Source organism: Mixophyes fleayi, chromosome 3 (assembly GCF_038048845.1).
Source record: "Mixophyes fleayi isolate aMixFle1 chromosome 3, aMixFle1.hap1, whole genome shotgun sequence".
NCBI classification, from domain to species: Eukaryota; Metazoa; Chordata; class Amphibia; order Anura; family Limnodynastidae; genus Mixophyes; species Mixophyes fleayi.
This window is the reverse complement of record NC_134404.1, coordinates 346,068,700-346,081,272: the sequence shown is the minus strand read 5'-3', so window position 1 is coordinate 346,081,272 and position 12,573 is coordinate 346,068,700. Positions and strand designations below refer to the sequence as shown.

The 12,573-nt window shown below is 42.9% G+C and overlaps 1 long non-coding RNA gene across 1 annotated transcript; it reads left to right on the top strand.

The window, feature by feature from the left end:
• Positions 1 to 213: 213 nt before the first annotated feature.
• LOC142143064 (uncharacterized) lies at positions 214 to 12,278 on the top strand. Its single transcript, XR_012689487.1, has 3 exons — positions 214 to 500; positions 6,051 to 6,195; positions 12,151 to 12,278. It is a non-coding gene; the product is annotated as an uncharacterized LOC142143064 (long non-coding RNA).
• Positions 12,279 to 12,573: the final 295 nt, after the last annotated feature.

Below are 12,573 nucleotides of genomic sequence, written 5' to 3'. Positions count from 1 at the left end.
AATGAGGTGATGACATTACAATTCACTGACTACACAGGTATTATTTACAGGTGTTCATACATACAGAGCCGGATCATCCATTAGGTAATGCAGGCTCCCACCTAGAGCCCTTTGTGCACTGAGGGGCCTAGATTACCCTGACCCTTTATCATGTTTTGTTTTTAGTTATATTTACAGAGGGACCTGTATTCTTTTTCTTCCTTCCCTCAGTTTGGCAGAAAGAAAAACTGGCCGGGGAAATCTGGCGGCTCGTTCCTTCCTCTAATAACTCCTCAGGGGCAGGAGGTGGAACCACCATGCGGCTAATTACACCAGAGCTGGCCCTATGGCGCTGAAGCTGTCTGTGCTATGAATGGTGGATCAGCAACTTGCTGCTGCTAAACTACCAATCACAGCAGAGCAGCCTTTGAAGAGATAGTGCAGAGCGACAGAGGGAAACGGGAAGTTGCAGCATTGTGGTGGCTGCTGGCACTCGCTCCAGACTCCATCACAAATATAAGGTTAGTAAAGATAAGTAACTAGAGTGATATGGTAGAAAGGTGCAGGGTACTACCAAGGTAAAAGTAGGGATGAGCAAAGAAGAGTTTTGGTGTTTCCACAACCAATTTCTTGCCTCAGACCCCATGGGTCTTAGTCCAGCTCTATATATATATCACTTATGTTTTATATTATATAGATTTAATGTCTCCATTATTATTTAATTTAGACCAATACAGTAGCAATATGTTTTGTTTAGCTAATTAACTATTTTCTACTTTATTACAAAACAAGGTTCCCCATTGGATGAAGAAGGGGAATTACTGGTGCCAATATCTCTCCCACATTTATTCTCATGAATCTCATTGTTTTCTGTTTTTCAATAGTATATTCCAAACCACCTATATGTATGTTCCTGTTTCAAGAAGAGCTTATTTATCAACATATTATCTCTCCTTTGCTGTTCCCTGGCCTATGTCGGTGTCCTAGTGCAGAGGCAGACTGAGCAGGCGTTCCTGTAGGGGAAACAGAGAGACTGTCTCTGCTGTTTTAACTCTGAGCAGATAAATAGAAATGTGCTGTAATAGGAAAGTTTGTGGTAGTTCACAGAAAACATAGATCACGTCAATAGTGAAGGGGGTTTAGTAATTCTTACATTATATCGGGGATATGATTTCAATTATCGTTTACTGCTTAGAAGAATCCGGCTGCTCAAGGTTTATGTGGGAAATATGGGTAAGTGCCAAAAATCCCCCGGAGCTCCTGTACATACCAGGGAGAGGATGGGAGTGAAAACTATTCTGCCTTACAAGTCTTTGGTTTGGAATAAATAAAGGCGGATTAATCCATCGTTATCAACATCATCGATTATTGGTACAGAGCCACCAATACCGCAGAGTTATCTCTATTGGTCCTTCCCAGCATCTCACATTGGAAGCTGTGGAAACAAGAGTTTGATCAGAGGTTAATGGGGAAACTGGGATTATTCTGAAGAAATGCACGGGGCAGGGGGGGGGGGGGAACCGGGGGATGAATTATGCCGAGGGTCAATGATCAAATCAAGATTAAAGTCATTTTAAATTTTGTATGACTTTAAATACCACCTTTCAATAAATATAGAGACTATATAATGAAATGTGTGTCCAACATACACAGTACGAGGAATCACACTGAACTGTTCCAGGAAATGGAATCTGCTTAAAACTTGGAAATGTCGGACATTTGGAAATAATGTCGGTAACCAGCTATACTGTACGGTGCAATTCTACAATTAAACACTGTGGTACCAGACCTGTGTCCTGCCAACCTTTCTCCAATGGGAAGAGACCTTGTGTCCTTGGTCGTTAGGAATAGAACATCCGGTGTCACAGCACATGTGGGTCAGGATCAGCAGGAACCAGCAGGACCCCATCTGGGGTCTTTTTGTTTATAAAAAATACTAGTTTCATTTTCAGGAGCTGCAAAACTGACTTGTGGGTGACTAATGGGTCGGCAAATAGACATTTTTTGAAGGTGGGATGGTCTCCCCATCTTAACCACTCACAAAACCCTAAATCCCTTGTGATAAGAAGTGCATGTAAGACGGGACAGACTGATGAAACGTTGCTGCCTCTGATAACTAATCACATGTATGAATAATGCAGACAATAGTCCTGCGGGGTTCACATGGCAGAAAGGTCATCACCGTAGGGGTCAGAAGATCGATGTATGACCTGTTTGGTATGATTAGTTCTGCATCACATACAGAAATACTTTATATGCTAAAGTCAGAAAGCCCATCTCATACCGACATGTACAAGATGCTGGCACAAGGGAACCTGCGGGATCCAAAAATTCGGAGCAACTGATTTGTACAAGATGGACATATGGATAGGAGTAAATTCACTAATAAAAATTCAGGTCAGAGGCCCTTTATGTAACGTCCTTTATGGAAACTGAGAAGGAAATTGTTTCTGATAACACAGAACATTTCAATTAAAAGCAGTTATACTATGTATGTAGCAGAAAGTAAGAACAAACCTTCCTTTAATGCAATAAATCAACATGAAAAGTTTCTTCATCCAATTTCTTCAGAGCTTTAAATTCGCACACAAGGCCTGATCTGAAGTTGGATATAAGTCATAATATGACTGGCGTGAGATTTGTTGCCCTGTGCGTACGGACATAGTATACCCGTAGTCTGAGCGGACCGTGTCTTATACTTACATCCAGGCAGATCGGAGACGGTCACCTGTAAATTTAGCATTGTAACTATGTGGAGACATGGGCCAACCACGCCCCTTATGGATGCCTCATATTTTGACATGTATCTTTACACGTCCTCTAGGTTTGGCACAAGTTTCTGAGATGATTATAATGATTGCATCTTTGCGTCAGACTTATCTGTTCGCTAGATGTAAAATTGCGCGGATATTTAATTATGTACAACTCAAAAAACAACTGAGGAAACAGACATGTACAGAGGCATCATTGTTGCGTATGTCAGACACACAATTACATTTTATTATTATTATTATTATTAATTTTTATTTATAGGGCGCCACTAGGTGTCCTTTGCGCCGTACAGGGACAAACGAAATTACAATATGAAGTGAGACAGCACGATACAGTAAACAATAAGCACAGTAACTTAGTGAGCTCAAGGCACAGCTAGAGACGCGGGGGAGGGGAGAGGGGAAGGTCCGCCAACAGCGGAGCCCAAGAGGGAGGGCACAGATGACAGGGAGACCCCCAGAGGGGAGAGGAGGGAGCGAGAGGGTCAGGGAGAAGAGGGTCCTCGAGGAGGAAGGCTAGGTACCTGGAGAGCTGAGTTAAAAGTGGTGAAGACAGGAGGAGATATGACCCTGCTCAAAGGAGCATACGATCTAAGGGACAGACAGAGAGACACGTGGGAGAGAGGTAGAGAAGGTGGAATGGAGGATAAGGATAAGGGAAGGGGAATGAAGGGGAAGAGGCAGAAGAAACGGTAGGAAGTTAAGTTGGAGACAGGAAGGCTTTGAGAAAAAGGTGGGTTTTTAAAGCCCGTTTGAAAATGGACAGATTAGGAGAAGTTCTGATGGAGGGAGGGAGCTTGTTCCAGTGGAGGGGAGCAATGACTGTATCTGGATGAATGAACCATATTATTATCATTATCATTATTTAGCGCCAACCAGGGCCAGATTAAGGGTCCACATGGACCTGGGGCTAAAAAAATATAAAGGTCCTATTGTCCTATTGTGAGAAGTTCCAGCTGGTGGTGGGGCCAGTGATGTGTGGGTGTGGTCAGCAACATGGATATATATACATTCACTGTCCACTTAGGATACCTGAAAATATCTAATCAGCCAATCATGTGGCAGAAACGCAATGCATAAAAGCATGCAGACATGGTCAAAAATTGCAATTGTTGTTCAGACCAAACACCAGAATAGAGAAGAAATGTGATCTAAGTGACTTTTAATGTAGAATGATTGTTGGTGCCATGTTGGTTGTTTCAGTACCGCAGAAACTGCTGCTCTCTCGTGATTTTTATACACAACCGGCTCTAGAGTTTACAGAGAATGATGCTCAGAGCCAAAAACATCCAGTGAGCAGCAGGTCTGTGGGTGGAAACACCTTGTTAACGAGACGTCAGAAGAGAATGGCCGGCCTAGTTCCAGCTGACAGAAGAGCGACAGTAACTCCATTAACCATGGGTGGTCTGCAGAAGAGCATCTCTGAATGCACAGCACATCCAACCTTGAAGTGGATGTGTTACAGCAGCAGAAGACCATACAGTACCCTTGTGACCACCACACAATACACAGCACCTTTGTCATCGCCACACAATACAGAGGGCAACCTTGGGCATAATCTCCCTAAAAAAGTTGGTAATTTTGTTGTAAGAAAAGGAACTGAACCCTATGTTAAAACACATGGGCCATTCACACATGTATATTATATTTTCACATATCCCCTGTTGGGCCTGTTGTCACATATCCCCTGTCATCACATATCCTTTGTTGTCACATATCCCCTGTTGTCACATATCCCTTGTTGTCACATATCCTTTCTTGTCACGTATCCCTTGTTGTCACATATCCTTTGTTGTCACATATCCCCTGTTGTCACATATCCTTTGTTGTCACATATCCCCTGTTGTCACATATCCCTTGTTGTCACATATCCTTTGTTGTCACATATCCCTTGTTGTCACATATCCTTTGTTGTCACATATCCCCTGTTGTCACATATCCCTTGTTGTCACATATCCCCTGTTGGGCCTGTTGTCACATATCCCCTGTTGTCACATATCCTTTGTTGTCACATATCCCCTGTTGTCACATATCCCCTGTTGTCACATATCCCCTGTTGTCACATATCTCCTGTTGTCACATATCCCTTGTCACATATCCCCTGTTGTCACATATCTCCTGTTGTCACATATCCTTTGTTGTCACATATCCCCTGTTGGGCCTGTTGTCACATATCCCCTGTTGTCACATATCTCCTGTTGTCACATATCCTTTGTTGTCACATATCCCCTGTTGGGCCTGTTGTCACATATCCCCTGTTGTCACATATCCCCTGTTGTCACATATCCTTTGTTGTCACATATCCCCTGTTGTCACATATCTCCTGTTGTCACATATCCTTTGTTGTCACATATCCTTTGTTGTCACATATCACCTGTTGGGCCTGTTGTCACATATCCCCTGTTGTCACATATACCCTGTTGTCACATATCCTTTGTTGTCACATATCCCTTGTTGTCACATATCCCCTGTTGTCACATATCCCTTGTTGTCACATATCCCCTGTTGTCACATATCCCTTGTTGTCACATGTCCCCTGTTGTCACATATCCCTTGTTGTCACATATCCCCTGTTGTCACATATACCCTGTTGTCACATATCCTTTGTTGTCACATATCCCCTGTTGTCACATATCCCCTGTTGTCACATATACCCTGTTGTCACATATCCTTTGTTGTCACATATCCCCTGTTGTCACATATCCCCTGTTGTCACATATACCCTGTTAAAAATTAATTGTTCCTACCTGTTGGGTGGAATGCCGCTGACCTCCGTCTGGGACTGGGTGGATGTTGGTGCAGCACTAGTCACGCAGCACGAGTAACACAGCCTCTCTAGGTGCAGCCCCCACCCCACTCAGCAACAGGCAGCCTTGCGATTGGCTGCCTGCTGCTCTCCAACTAAAGGACCACCCCCTGGTAACCAGGGAAGCCTCATCACCCATTGCCGGACCAGGTGCCCTAACAGAATTTTTTTTTTTTTTACTGATGGCTGGCCTGGGCGTATTTATGTGGAGAGGCCTGGCCCATCAGAGCTTACAATATGAGACGCACTCCTAAAACATAACTGGGTATTAACAAGCAGACAAAGGGGTATGAGTGCGCTGCTCGCAAGCTTACAATCTATAAGGAAATGGAGTTTGAAGCATGAGGTTTATTGCTTAGTGGGGTGACATGATCCAGTCAGGAGAATTTTGAATAATAAAGTGAACTGTGTAGAGTGTGGATATCAGGTAGAAATCAGTTGCCTTAGGGCACACTATCCAAGTTTTAAATATTTAAATAATTTCCCGTCAACAGCCTCAATTTCGCAAAATGGTGCCAGTTGTGGAGAAGTTGGGCGTGAGGACGTTTCTGCTGGAATACGATAATGGCACCTCGTTATGTGGATCAGTCCAGAAATCAGACTTTATTCTACAGTGAGAGATTATTGTATTGAGATAAGGTAATAATATACAGGGGTGGAGATGGAGCATGATTCCTGCCGTGCATGGATAATCCTACCCTGACGTTACTAATGGACCCGTTTTGCTGCTGCATTATAATTATTGTTATTATTATTAATATTTATTTATATGGCTCCAACATATTCCGCAGCACTTTACAATTGGGAACAACACAGTAATAATACAACACTGGGTAAGACAGACGGAGATGTTGCATATTGGTCCAGCCATAGGTGCTTAGTGGGCCATATGATCACACAGTAATGTTGGTCAGAGGGTTGTGTGAGTATAGAATGATAATAGATGTAAGTTTGAGTGCTATGTGTAGAGGTGGGGTAATCGGGTAAATTAGTCAATGAGGAGTTAAGAGGGTGGTTTCGGGAATTTGATAATCCCCCTGTAGAGACGAGCTTCCAGGGAACGCTGGAAGGTTCGAGACCGGGGAAAGTCTTGTTGGGCGAAGGAGGAAATTCCACAGAGTGTTTGCAGCCCAAAAAATATGTCTGTTGTCTTGGGGAAGAGAAGAACATTTCCAGATGTACTCTGAGAAATGTAATAAAACACTTCACACACACAATTGCCACCTGCAATAAAGACAAACCCCATGTACACAGCACTGTTTAAACTAATAATATCCTTTACAGCCCATATGAAAAGCAGAAACCCCCAAAATAACCCTAATATGACCTGTCCGCATGATGATACTGACCTCTGCAAAATGGTTATTGCTGGGAGTCTCCAGGAACTTAACTACCAGCAAATCACAATCATTTTCATGCACTTTCTGCTTTGGTGCAATTAGAATTTCTATCTCAGTGTCAAGGAAAAAGAATACAAGTAGAAAAACTATTAATGGGCATTTGTGTTACAGGATGGTGATACTAAACAAGGTACACAACTTTACAATGAGTTTTTCAATCATACACAACATTTATAATTTATGATACTGTACCCTGGCTGCAGAGCAGCTGATGCTCAGGATACATTCACAAATCACTTGTACAAGGTTTCATTAATACCTCAAGGATCAGGTGAATTGTGTTACAATAATTACCATCCAAAGACCAGGTACATTGGGCAAAAAAGATGCTAAGTCTTCTTCGTGTGTGCCAATCTCCCTACTTCTCAGTCTAGCTTAGTTCAGGGTCCTTATAACCACCCCTATGAAGCCATTCTGCATCTAGCTTTGTGGGTTCGTAAATACTAGAGATGCTCAGGCTCGGTTCCCCGACATCCGAACACACCCAAACCTAGCAGATCCGAGTACCGAGCTCCATTGCTAATAGGTCTGGCAGGCTTGGTCTTCTAAATCTGCAGTCACTTAATGTACAGTGTTATATAGGTAACACACAAAGAGGAGAGCTTCATTGCTCCATTGATAATTGTCATTGCCAAAATAGAAATACTAGGGCTGGCAGGCTTGGCGGAAATCTGCAGTCACATTCTACTGTGTCATATAGGTAACACACAATAAGGAGAGCTCCATTGCTCCATTGCTAATAGGTCTGGCAGGCTTGGTCTCCTAAATCTGCAGTCACATAAGTACAGTGTTATATAGGTTACACACAAAGAAGAGAGCTCCATTGCTCCATTGCTAATTGTCATTGCTGGCTGGCAGGCTTGGTCTTCTGAATTTGCAATCTTTGTTTGAAAGTGTATGAAAATAATATTGTGACCTGTGAGGTGGTCAAAATTGACTGCAAATTACTTATAATTTGTGTTTTTAAGGTTAATAATAATGTAGGGGGGAAAAAAAGCTAAATGATGTGATTCTAGCAAAAAAATAAAAATAGGGATTTTAGAAAAGAATAGGGATCCAAAACCAAAACACGGAAGGGTGGTTTTGCCAAAACCAAAACAAAAAAACAATGTTAATCCAGATCCAAAACCAAAACCAGAACACAGGGGTCAGTGAACATCTCTAGTAAATACACCTGAAAAATGTCTATGGTGGAAAGTGTGAAACATCACAACAAAGTCCATCCTACTAGCTACAAAGTCCATCCTACTAGCTACAAAGTCCATCCTACTAGCTACAAAGTCCATCCTACTAGCTAATCACCCCCTTTACTTAGTTATACCTTTTTGGTGTTCTCCTAAAATTTGCTCTCATCTTACTGGAAAGTGTAAAATGTGTCAAATTATAGTTATAGGAGAAGAACTGAACACCCCTGAGATGGTGGAAGTCCTGTGTCCCTTCTCACAGAGCCAGGAGCGCCTGTAATCCTCTCCACTTCTCCTTGTCACTTAAATAACATTGTCCCGCAAATTCAAATCTTATTTTAAGATATTTGTTCAAAAGTGGGAGCAATCATGCAGATCTGTACTCAGCGCGGAGTGTCCCCCATCTGTGCAACATCTCCCATCTGATGGTAAAGACTTTTACACCTGACCGCCGACTTGTGCAAAAAAAAAAACAGGTGTGATCGGTCATGCAGAACCCTGTGACATCATAAGAGGACGTCCAACTGCGTTTCGTCACTTTTGAATTTTGTAGACGACTCTTTTTGTCACTCTTAGCAACCAATCAGATTCTGCCACAGTTCTAGAGCAGTTTAGAATAATATAGGCAAGATTGGTTGTTATAGTTACAGCACCTGTACCTGAGCAGTCACATATGTCCCCTACTCTCTGCTCACTACACGTAAGGTCCACACATTCTCCTGCTGGGTCTTACTCCAGAGTTCTGTAAATTCATTTCAAATTCCACCAAACGTGACAAATGTTTCTTTTCTCTCACATCCCAAAATGACACAAATGCCTCTGTGTCTCTAGGCTTGGAGGTAATACTTACAGCACAATCCTCTGTGTCTCTAGGCTTGGAGGTAATACTTACAGCACAATCCTCTGTGTCTCTAGGCTTGGAAGTAATACTTACAGCACAATCCTCTGTGTCTCTAGGCTTGGAGGTAATACTTACAGCACAATCCTCTGTGTCTCTAGGCTTGGAGGTAATACTTACAGCACAATCCTCTGTGTCTCTAGGCTTGGAGGTAATACTTACAGCACAATCCTCTGTGTCTCTAGGCTTGGAGGTAATACTTACAGCACAATCCTCTGTGTCTCTAGGCTTGGAAGTAATACTTACAGCACAATCCTCTGTGTCTCTAGGCTTGGAGGTAATACTTACAGCACAATCCTCTGTGTCTCTAGGCTTGGAGGTAATACTTACAGCACAATCCTCTGTGTCTCTAGGCTTGGAGGTAATACTTACAGCACAATCCTCTGTGTCTCTAGGCTTGGAGGTAATACTTACAGCACAATCCTCTGTGTCTCTAGGCTTGGAGGTAATACTTACAGCACAATCCTCTGTGTCTCTAGGCTTGGAGGTAATACTTACAGCACAATCCTCTGTGTCTCTAGGCTTGGAGGTAATACTTACAGCACAATCCTCTGTGTCTCTAGGCTTGGAGGTAATACTTACAGCACAATCCTCTGTGTCTCTAGGCTTGGAGGTAATACTTACAGCACAATCCTCTGTGTCTCTAGGCTTGGAAGTAATACTTACAGCACAATCCTCTGTGTCTCTAGGCTTGGAGGTAATACTTACAGCACAATCCTCTGTGTCTCTAGGCTTGGAGGTAATACTTACAGCACAATCCTCTGTGTCTCTAGGCTTGGAGGTAATACTTACAGCACAATCCTCTGTGTCTCTAGGCTTGGAGGTAATACTTACAGCACAATCCTCTGTGTCTCTAGGCTTGGAGGTAATACTTACAGCACAATCCTCTGTGTCTCTAGGCTTGGAGGTAATACTTACAGCACAATCCTCTGTGTCTCTAGGCTTGGAAGTAATACTTACAGCACAATCCTCTGTGTCTCTAGGCTTGGAGGTAATACTTACAGCACAATCCTCTGTGTCTCTAGGCTTGGAGGTAATACTTACAGCACAATCCTCTGTGTCTCTAGGCTTGGAAGTAATACTTACAGCACAATCCTCTGTGTCTCTAGGCTTGGAGGTAATACTTACAGCACAATCCTCTGTGTCTCTAGGCTTGGAAGTAATACTTACAGCACAATCCTCTGTGTCTCTAGGCTTGGAGGTAATACTTACAGCACAATCCTCTGTGTCTCTAGGCTTGGAGGTAATACAGCACAATCCTCTGTGTCTCTAGGCTTGGAGGTAATACTTACAGCACAATCCTCTGTGTCTCTAGGCTTGGAGGTAATACTTACAGCACAATCCTCTGTGTCTCTAGGCTTGGAAGTAATACTTACAGCACAATCCTCTGTGTCTCTAGGCTTGGAGGTAATACTTACAGCACAATCCTCTGTGTCTCTAGGCTTGGAGGTAATACTTACAGCACAATCCTCTGTGTCTCTAGGCTTGGAGGTAATACAGCACAATCCTCTGTGTCTCTAGGCTTGGAGGTAATACTTACAGCACAATCCTCTGTGTCTCTAGGCTTGGAGGTAATACTTACAGCACAATCCTCTGTGTCTACTCACTGCATTCTTCTGCCCAGTTTAACATTGTGCTGCTGACGCACCTGTCACCTCTCCGTGTTCATCTCATATGACTGCCACTTCCTCATATTTTTGCTGCTTAGGTTTTTGGACGTTCTTCTTTCTGCACCGTGTGCCAGAGCTCCAGATTCTCACAGGTATTTCCGGAGAGTAGACACGTCTGACATATACACAGCAGTGGTGCAGACATAAATAATCTTCTAAGCTCATTATAGTCTAATATGTGGACAGCTCACCTCAGGCGGGGAATACTATAATCTTCCTGCAGAGTCACGGAGTAGTCGCCTTCTTGTCACCCGTCTCTTACCCTCCAGGATAATCCTGTGTCTGTGTAGTCATATTGTGGCACCGATGATGGAGTCAGTGTGTGTGGTGCTGCTGGTATAATGTGTGGGGGCCCTGCTAGTAGAGTCATTATGTCACGTGCTCTGGCACAGTGCTGACTCAGTGTTGGGATCATGGTTCCAACCTGGGTGAAGCTCTCCCCATGCTTCCTCCCATGCTACAAAGACATACATGTAGGCAGTGATGCTGAGAGGGAGGGGACCTGGGCCTGCCTGTGTAGTGGGAGGAGCCACTGACCTGGGTGACCACTCCCCATTTTGCGGCTATAGAAGAGGCACCAAGAAGTTGCTGTACGGGGTCATACATGGCGGCCCCACTGGTAGGTTAATGAACTTCTGATTAAATTAACCCTAGTGTGCGCGTCCATGTAGTAGGGAATATAAATTGTAAGCTCCACTGGGGCACAGACTGATGGGAATTATTAAATATTCACTCTACAGCGTTGCAGAAATAACTTAATCACTAATAAGTTTGCAGAGGCGCTGCTGGCAGAGGAAGTGATTCATCCTGGGACGTACGTCCATTTACGTAGCATATCTTGTGTGAAACTGCTCTGCGCAAGCTGAGAAATGGACCTTATGCAATGAACAGAATTGCACGCAAAGGACAGAACAGTATATCTACTGAAAGGGGGCAAGAAGGGGCAGCCTAATGTAGGCCAAGGAGAGTAAGGACATTTTCATGTAAACGTCACTGAGGCGTTTCACACTGGCTATAGGGCAGGTGCAGATACTCGATTCGATCACCACCCCTAGTTGGCTGCTTCTGATTGGCTGATTATGAATTCACCTCTGAATCTGATTGGTGCTTTCTTCATTGATCATATTGTAGGGTTCTATGGACATGTTTTTTTTACATTTGTTTTTTGCTACTTTCATTCATACGCGAGAAGGATCATTATATCTGCTGTATTATGTCCAGCCTAATAAGGAATGTCTTTTTCATTATAAAAAACAACTGTTAACAAACTTTGCTCGTACCTTCGGTCTGGGTGTATATAAGCCTGACATAAAACCTTGATAAAAATTCTTTATTCTACAATAAATAACACACATAATAGTGCAGTGCCTTCTTAAAAGCTAACATATTAGAGAAAGGTATAGTAACATTCAAAAATAAGTTATTTCTCTTTGATATTACAGATGCCAGTGGTCGCAGTGTCTGTGTGATAAACCAAACTTCCTACTCACGCGTTTCACTAGCAGACAGCCCGATTCATCAGGAAAGTCGCAAGTCAGGGACAACTTTGCTGGCACAGAAGTCACAATGATTTGGTACATAAATTTGACTCTGTATTGGGGTATTAGATAACAGTTATTATGTAACCAGCTTGTCACAGTAATACATATGCCATAATATTAAAACACAATCAAATAAAATGAGAAGGACGCAGATTACAGATCAGAAGAGACGTCAGCCCAGTCATTAAACTGTTCTGGTTCTCTTAATTATTATATATATAAGATACAGCAGTCCTAACAGAACAGTGCTCAGTCTTACACACTGCCAAACCATGAAAGAATGCTTTCTGTGGTAGCTGTCTGTACACAAAGAGAGCCTTGTAA